The following is a 9,828-nucleotide window of genomic DNA, read 5'->3' on the forward strand; positions in this document are numbered from 1 at the left end:
AGTGTTGTTACTCACATGTTCTGATGAAAAAATCTCTCTCATACCATGTATATGACAATACCTGTCAATTAAATAAGACTGTGTATGAACCATTTAGAATACTATTAGGCAAAATATATCCCCATAGGATGTTCCATATTTCCTCCTCACAATACCTTCCTCCTTAACAAATACTGGTCTTTCCTTTTGCTTAGAAGGATGAAACTTAAATAGACATACATGATATGGGCCAGAGCCACAAGTTTATCCTTTCTTTTCTGAATTTTAAAAGTAACAACATTCCTGTACTCATCTGGAGTGGGGAAGAGGGCTGTCAAATTCTACCTCCTAAATGTCTCATTAGTCCACCTATTTCTGCTGCCACCACCTTAATCGAATTGAGAGGAGAGGGGTAGAACATTTGGCTACAGTTAAGTGATAACATCCTTCTTACATCTCACATTTTAGGCAGTGGAACAACTGTTTATGATCAGGTAGACTGTATTTTTCAACAACTTTTTCTGCAGTTGATGCAGATTTATCTTTGCTAAACTGTCTGGATTCAGAAATATAACTCCACCAAAACTTTTTGGTCTTTATTTGGTTTCTACATGGAATTGACCCAACAGTTGACTTTACCCAGATTGACGAGGCTCAGCAAAGTTGCCTCAAAACTTGCATTAAGAGAAAAATGGTGAGTTTTACAATAAAAGCCAAATCAGTTCTAGCAAACATGTAATTATCAATAAACCAGCATTCTGTACTGGCTTTGCTTAGAATCTTTTCAGATTTACAAAGTCATTCAACTTATTGTGGAGATTAGTTTTTGTTATAAGTTCTAGAGTTCTGCAGAATTTTTATCAAGTCTCTTGGCTAAGTTGAATGAAATTAACGCTCACTGATGCTACCTTGTTCTTGTACCAGATCATAAGCATAGAATACTCTTGAGACATAGTCTTATTAAAGACCATTTGCTTGGACTTCCCTGGTGGTGCAGTGGTTAAGAATCCACCTGCTAATGCAGGGTACATGGGTTCGATCCCTGGTTCAGGAAGATCCCACATGCCGTGGACCAGCTAAGCCCGTGCGCCACAGCTACTGAGCCTGCACTGCAGAGCCCGTGCTCCGCAACAAGAGAAGCTATCGCAGTGAGAATCCCCTCACCACAACGAAGAGTAGCCCCCACTTGCTGCAACAAGAGAAAGCCTGTGTGCAGTAGTGAAGACCCAACACAGCCAAAAAATTTAAAAAAAAATTTTTTTTAAATATTCCCTGTCATTACCAAGAATGTGATTGTGGCACTTGAGAAGATTTACATTAAAAAAAAAAAAAAAAACCATTTGCTTGAACAACTTGGCAGAACCATCTGTTTGACCTGAATGTAATGTTTAAGAATTTCCAAGTTTTATATGCTATGCATCAGTGATCCCTAACCATTTATGGGGTCATTAACTTTATTTTAAATAAATGTCAAACACTGAGGACTGTCTCCCCAGAAAGTGCATGTTCGTACAAAATTGTTCCCTGTTTTTTAAGAGTCTGTGACTCAAACCCACCCTACACATCCTTGAAGAAGAAAATTGCCCTCCTCCCTGCCCCCCCCCACCACTTCCACCCCTGGTGTCCCTGCCACCATCCCCTAGTTGCCTCAGATATAAACCTAGGAGTAGAATCATTCTTGGCTGCTCCCTGCCCTTCGTCCCACATCCAGCCCATCATACAGAGCTGTCAAGTTCTACCCCTAAATACCTCACCAGTCCTTCTATTTCTCTGTGGAGCTACTGCCACCACCTTAGGCCAAGCCACCTTCATGTCTTTTCTGGCAGGTGGTAGATGTTCAGTACATTTTATTGAGTGAATGAATAAGTATACAGGACAGAGAATAAGATATAATTAAGGTCAATTGAAATCTTGATCTCTTTTCTACAAGGTTATGTTCTGAATATCTATTAAACAGAAGGCATTACTGGGAAGAGTCTAATCAAATACGAGCAAACAGCCCATTTAAACTTTGCATTTCGAATTGAATAAAGAGCACATCCTTCAGATAAGACAGCTGAGTAGTAGAAGAACCAGAGATATTTTGTCCAGGTCACTCTTCTGCACAAACCGTATTTGGTTATTTTCCTGGTTTGGCTTGTGAAAGAAAGTGCCAAAATTAAAAAAAAAATTTTTTTTAAGTTCAACATTTTCAGCTTCTCAGCAACCAGCCTCTTTGCCGTCTCTCAGAAAAAATTGATTTACCAAGTTGGCTCCTTTTAGTTTATCATTCTTTACTCTTGGAGCCTCACCTCTGACTTCCCATCTTATTTTCCAGAAAATTCTTTCAGCACCACAGACTCCAGTTCAGTATTCAAACAAAAGAAATTGATTTAAAAGTGTTCTTCAGGGTTAATATATTAATTTGGACATAAACTGCTTTTGTGGACTTTGTGGTGGCCTCTCAGTTGGGGCTAAATTGAGTTGTGTAATGAGAGAGAGGGAGAGGGGGGCAGGCTTGTGACAGCGCTATGTATGGTGCCAAATAATGGCCTCCAGGGGCAAAAGCAAAATGAAAGACACCAGAGAATCTACTCTTCTTACCAAGAACCTCCTTTTTAGTTTTTGGTGACTTTTATGCCATTAATACTTTCTAAGAATATATTGACTTGGAAGATTAATATTGTGAGGTTTTCCTGTTTTGAATTCAGTGTAGTGATTTGCAACTAAAGAAACGAGCAGGGAAACCGCCACCAGCTTTAAACTTGTTAGATGGCAAAGGTTAAATTAAAGATTCACACTGAAATATAAAATGCTCATGACTGACCGTTACCGACATTACAGAGCCCACAGGAAGGGGAGCAGTTTGCCATCCTGGCCCTGTGTTTTAATCACCTGAAGGAGTTTTCAAAAATGTCCCCAGCTTGGACCACATCATCCTCCAAAGGTTCTGGTTGTATTGGTCCCAGGTGTTCCAATGAGCAGAAAGGGCCAAGAACTACTGTGCAGGAGGATAATCCCAACGACAAGAAAAACTACACACCGTGCCCTGACCTTTCTCACCATAAGCTTTAAAGTTTAAAGTGATGGTTCTTCAGGGAGGGGTTAGAGGAGGCTGCTGTCCAACTTTTTCAAACTACTCCTGCTGCCCGGTCCTGCCTGCCCACCTCCTCGTCCTTTGCCTCATCTGACAGAGCCCACCATCCCCACCCCCCACTTTCCCTCCCACGCACAGTTATGTGAGCCACTGTGACAGACTGGAGCATTTTATCCCTCGGAAACACTGGCCTGGGAATGAGGAGTTGAGAACTATTGTGTTAGCAAATCATTTTTCTTATAAATAAGTAGGGTGCTGATTGACTACTGCAACTGAATTTAAAATTTTAATTGTAGTAAGAACACTTAACAGGAGGTCTACCCTCTAAACAGATTTTTCAAGTGGACAATAGCACATTGTTAACTATAGGCACCATGTTGTACAGCAGATCCCTAAAACTTAGCTGTGTTACTGAGGTTTTAACCCCGTGGATTAGCAACTCCCCATGTCCCCGAAAATGATCTTATTTTGGTCATCTGATATCTAAATCCCAGGTTCTTTGATCTTGCATGGTGGCATTTTCCCACTAAATATTGTAAAGATTTAATGTGGGACACGGCCCCCAGATGCCATCTTGGATGCAGTGTCCTTCACCCAACTTCTGCACACGCCCGCCTGAGCTGAGGTGCTGGCGGCAGCCATTCCACACTAAGAACTCAGGTCGGAGGAGCCAGGTGCAAGGCCTCTGCACGTAGCCCCGTGTGAGCAAGTGAAACCCGACTAAGCACAAAGGAAAAAAAAAAGCCATCTCAGAGCTGTGACTATTTTCAAGGCTACTGTTTTTCTTTGTGGAACACTGCCTTTGGAGCAAAACAAGGAAGAAGCAGGTGATTCTAATGTTCAGCACAGAAGAACGGCCACTGCAGGCCAACTTCTCCAACTCTGAAGGCACTCCAGCCGTGTGGCTGACAGGGTCTTGGTGTTCCGGCCGGGTGTCAGGCCTGAGCCTCTGAGGTGGGAGAGCCGAGTTCAGGACATTAGACCACCAGAGACCTCCTGGCCTCACATACTACCAGTCAGCGAATTAGAAATGAAAAAGGAGAAGTAACAACTGACACTGCAGATACAAAGGATCATGAGAGATTACTACAAGCAACTATAGGCCAATAAAATGGACAACCTGGAAGAAATGGACAATTTCTTAGAAAAGCACAACCTTCCGAGACTGAACCAGGAAGAAATAGAAAATATAAACAGACCAAGCAGAAGCGCTGAAATTGAAACTGTGATTAAAAATCTTCCAACAAACAAAAGCCAAGGACCAGATGGCTTCACAGGCGAATTCTACCAAACATTTAGAGAAGAGCTAACACATATCCTTCTCAGACTCTTCCAAAATACAGCAGAGGGAGGAACACTCCCAAACTCCTTCTACAAGTCCACCATCACCCTGATACCAAAACCAGACAAAGATGTTACAAAAAAAGAGAAAACTACAGGCCAATATCACTGATGAACATAGATGCAAAAATCCTCAACAAAATACTAGCAAACAGAATCCAACAGCACATTAAAAGGATCATACACCATGATCAAATGGGGTTTATTCCAGGAATGCAAGGATTCTTCAATATATGCAAATCAATCAATGTGATACACCATATTAACAAATTGAAGGAGAAAAACCATATGATCATCTCAATAGATGCAGAAAAAGCTTTCGACAAAATTCAACACCCATTTATGATAAAAACTCTCCAGAAAGTAGGCATAGAGGGAACTTACCTCAGCGTAATAAAGGCCATATATGACAAACCCACAGCCAACATCGTTCTCAATGGTGAAAAACTGAAACCATTTCCACTAAGATCAGGAACAAGACAAGGTTGCCCACTCTCATCACTATTATTCAACATAGTTTTCGAAGTTTTAGCCACAGCAATCAGGGAATAAAAAGAAATAAAAGGAATCCTAATTGGAAAAGAAGTAAAACTGTCACTGTTTGCAGATGACATGATACTATACATAGAGAGTCCTAAAGATGCCACCAGAAAACTACTAGAACTAATCAGTGAATTTGGTAAAGTAGCAGGATACAAAATTAATGCACAGAAATCTCTTGCGTTCCTATACACTAATGACGAAAAATCTGAAAGAGAAATTAAGGAAGCACTCCCATTTACCACTGCAACAAAAAGAATAAAATACTGAGGAATAAACCTACCCAAGGAGACAAAAGACCTGTATGCAGAAAACTACAAGACACTGATGAAAGAAATTAAAGATGATACAAACAGATGGAGAGATATACCATGTTCTTGGATTGGAAGAATCAACATTGTGAAAATGACTGTACTACCCAAAGCAATCTACAGATTCAATGCAATCCCTATCAAATGACCGATGACATTTTTCACAGAACTAGAACAAAAAATTTCACAGTTTGTATGGAAACACAAAAGACCCAGAATAGCCAAAGCAATCTTGAGAAAGAAAAACAGAGCTGGAGGAATCAGGCTCCCTGACTTCAGACTATACTACAAAGCTACAGTAATCAAGACAGTATGGTACTGGCACAAAAACAGAAATCTAGATCAATGGAACAGGATAGGAAGCCCAGAGATAAACCCACACACATATAGTCAACTTATCTTTGATAAAGGAGGCAAGAATATACAATGGAGAAAAGACAGCCTCTTCAATAAGTGGTGCTGGGAATACTGGACAGCTACACGTAAAAGAATGAAATTAGAGCACTTCCTAACACCATACACAAAAATAAACTCAAAATGATTAAAGACCTAAATGTAAAGCCAGACACTATAAAGCTCTCAGAGGAAAACATAGGCAGACACTCTATACCACAAATCACAGCAAGATCCTTTTTGACCCATCTCCTATGGGTGGAAGAAATGGAAATAAAAACAAAAATAAACAAATGGGACCTAATGAAACTTAAAAGCTTTTGCACAGCAAAGGAAACTATAAGCAAGATGAAAAGACAACCCTCAGAATGGGAGAAAATATTTGCAAACGAAGCAACTGACAAAGGATTAATCTCCAAAATATACAAGCAGCTCATGCAGCTCAATATCAAAAAAACAACCCAAACCAAAAGGGGGCAGACGACCTAAATAGACAGTTCTCCAAAGAAGATATACAGATTGCCAACAGACACATGAAAGAATGCTCAACATCACTAATCATTAGAGAAATGCAAATCAAAACTACAATGAGGTATGACCTCACACCAGTCAGAATGGCCATCATCAAAAAATCTACAAACAATAACTGCTGGAGAGGGTGTGGAGAAAAGGGAACCCTCTTGCATTGTTGGTGGGAATGTAAATTGATACAGCCACTATGGAGAACAGTATGGAGGTTCCTTAAAAAACTAAAAATAGAACTACCATATGACCCAGCAATCCCACTACTGGGCATATACCCTGAGAAAACCATAATTCAAAAAGACACATGCACCCCAATGTTCATTGCATCATTATTTACAATAGCCAGGACATGGAAGCACCCTAAGTGTCCATTGACAGATGAATGGATAAAGCAGATGTGGCACATATATACAATGGAATATTACTCAGCCATAAAAAGAAACCAAATTGAGCTATTTGTAGTGAGGTGGATGGACCTAGAGTCTGTCATACAGAGTGAAGTAAGTCAGAAAGAGAAAGACAAATACCGTATACTAACACATACCTATGGAGTCTGAAAAAAAAAAAAGGTTCTGAAGAACCTAGGGGCAGGACAGGAATAAAGACGCAGATGTAGAGAATGTACTTGAGGACACGGAGAGGGGGAAGGATAAGCTGAGATGAAGTGAGAGAGTGGCACTGACATATATACACTACCAAATAGCTGGTGGGAAGCAGCTGCATCGCACAGGGAGATCAGCTCGGTGCTTTGTGACCACCTAGAGGAGTGGGATAGGGAGGGTGGGAGGGAGATGCAAGAGGGAGGGGATATGGGGATATATGTATACGTAGAGCTGATTCACTTTGCTATACAGCAGCAACTAACACAACAATGTAAAGCAATTATACTCCAATAAAGATGTTTAAAAAAAAAGATTAATGTGGGTGGTGGTATATGCCTGAGTTGTGGTGGCTTTTCTCTCCTCTCTCAAAAAGGACCAAGTGTTACAGCAACATGACAAGTGTGGGAAGGACATGACCAACCATGAAGTCAGCAGTAACTCTTTTATTCTTTGTTAACCAGTTGATTCAACAAGATAAACGGGTACAGTTGGAAACTTGATATGAAACGTTAAGGAAATTGAATTTCCTGCTGTCTTTGGAAGGAGTCTGTAGGAGTGTTGGGGTGATCTGGTGTCACAAAGGGCATTAGCTGAGGGTTTGTTGGTGGTACTTCCTGGGCTTTTCTTCAAGACCAGACACAGCTGAGCTTTGAGGAGCAGCTGCTAAAACGGGACAGACAGCAAGAGTGAAAGTAGTGCGTGAAAACCTCGTGGGAGTTTTAACTTGGGGATTATAAACCCAGACTTTCTCTACCTGAATTACCTCTCAGAGTACATTTGGTGAAAGGAATATTTCAACAAAGCTGCATTTTAAAAAATCTGTTGTGTTCTAAATTGAAGTACGTGGTTCTTCTGAGATTGGGTTTTGCTGCCTCCTCACCGCTAGGTGGCGTTCTAGGACAGGAATTCCATTGCCAAGCCTGATGCTAAAAATCTTTTCCTTGAAATACTTTGTTTCACAGCACTGTAGAGTTTCAGTGGTGGAAATGGATGGATCCTGGAGCTCACTTCATCCAACCTCTCTTTTTACTTGAAAGAAACAAATAAAGTGACATAAGTGACTTCTTTGGGAAGTAAGGGTCTTGGAGTAATTCTCATAGGATGCTCTTACCATGCTTTAAAATTTCTTCTAATTTGACCCTACAGGAAGCTGCCACAGAGCTCTCTCTTTACAGAACTTAGACTTTAACACTGTATGTCCATCTTTATTACGTGAAGGTGGAGGGGAAACACCAACATAACCATATTTGGAAGCTACAACTACTAATGCTACCTTGCTCCACTGAAAAAGTTCTAAGGAAAAAAAAGTCACCCTTCCATCTTTATTTTGGACTTTCCAAGCAGATACGTTTTTACCCTCTTTTATAAACTTCTGTTGTAAAAAAAAATGCAACATTCTTACAATTTAAGCACATTTTGAGTCTTTAAAAGGATTTTCTTATCCCAGGGCATTAAATTGTGTGTGTTTGTGTTTTCTTGGGGGAAGGTCCGTGGCTTCCTTGGATCGTCAAGAATGATTAAGAATGCCTTCAGGAATCTTGCAGGCTGTGTTAAAAGACTATAGAGGAAATGGAAATCAACTGTTAACCCTTGTGACTTCACTCTCTGGTGAAGACAAGCAACTTCTATGGTGCAGAGAATGGGTTTGACTCACAACAAGATCTTGAATCAGTTCTAATAACCGTCACTTCATAGGGTTGTACACGTCACAAAGCAGCAGAGACAGCCACCATCAAAGGCTAATGAGTTTGGGTCACATTAGCACAAGGATCGTATATAAGTTCAGCACCCTGTTCACTTCTGGGCAACACCGCATTTACAGAAGAGGTAGACCATCATTCCCAAGAGTATTGCTTGAATAATAAGAGCTTTATGGAGTTTATGTAAGGTGCCACAAGCTGCTTGTTACAGATTATCTGCTTTATACAGACTACCTCATTTAATCCTTTCAGCACCATTGTGGAGTAGGTACTATTGCTCCTGTTTTACAGATAAGAAAATTGAGGAGAAAGGTTAAGTATCTTGCCCACACTGACAGAAATTAATATTGTGTCATAAGAATGTTAATATTAACTTACTAAGTACTTATTATATGCTATACCTTCTACATATTTTATTTAATTTTCACAGCATCCCTATTACTATTCCTGTTTTACAAGAGGAGAAACTTGAGGCTCAGAAAATTAATTTACCCAAAGTCGCATCTGGTAAGTGGCAGGAACTAAATGTCTGACTCCTCCAAAGAGTTGTCTACATTGTCTCACACCATGCTTCTTCTATTCCCTCTTAAACTCCCTCCACTTCCACCCACACGACTGTATCAAAAGTGCTCCTGTAGGGGTCACCGGTAACCTCCACATTGCTGATGCTAAGAGTCAGCCCTCAGTCCTCATCTTGCCTGACCCATCGGTAGCATTTGACGCCCTTTCTCTCCTTCAGGATACCACATTCTCTAGGGTTCCCTCCTACTTGTTGGTTAATGCTTGGCATCTCCTTTCCCAGCTCCTCCTATTTCCCCCTGACCTCTTAATGCTGGAGGACACCAGCCTTTACTTTCTCGGTGAGTTCCTCCAGTCCCATGGCTTTTAATTATCACCTATATGTTCCCACATATTTCTCTCCAGCCCAGACCTCTCTCCTGAACTATATACTCAAATCCCTGCTTGACCTCCACACTCAGATACCCAAACAACATCTGAAACTTAGCAGGTCCAAAATGGAACTCATGGTCTTTGCCCTGTCTGCAACCAAAACCATGCCTTGTACAGAACCTTCTGTAACCCACATGATTGCAACTCCCTCCATCTAACCACGCAGGCCAAAACCCTGGGAGTTATCACCAACTCTCCTCTTTCTCTCACATCCTGCACCCAATCAGCGGGGGAGTCCTACTGGCTTTACCTTCAAAATGTATCTGGCATCCGACCCCTTCCCCACTACGCCTACTCCTACCACCTGGTCTGAATCACGGTGTGTAGCCCAGGTTACTTCAGCAGCCTCATCTGGCTTCCCTGCGTCCTGTGTTGCTCTTTCACTCTGTTCTCCACAAAGCAGTCAGAGA

The sequence above is a fragment of the Mesoplodon bidens genome, assembly GCF_964165515.1.
Source record: "Mesoplodon bidens genome assembly, chromosome: 2".
Classification (NCBI taxonomy): Eukaryota; Metazoa; Chordata; class Mammalia; order Artiodactyla; family Ziphiidae; genus Mesoplodon; species Mesoplodon bidens.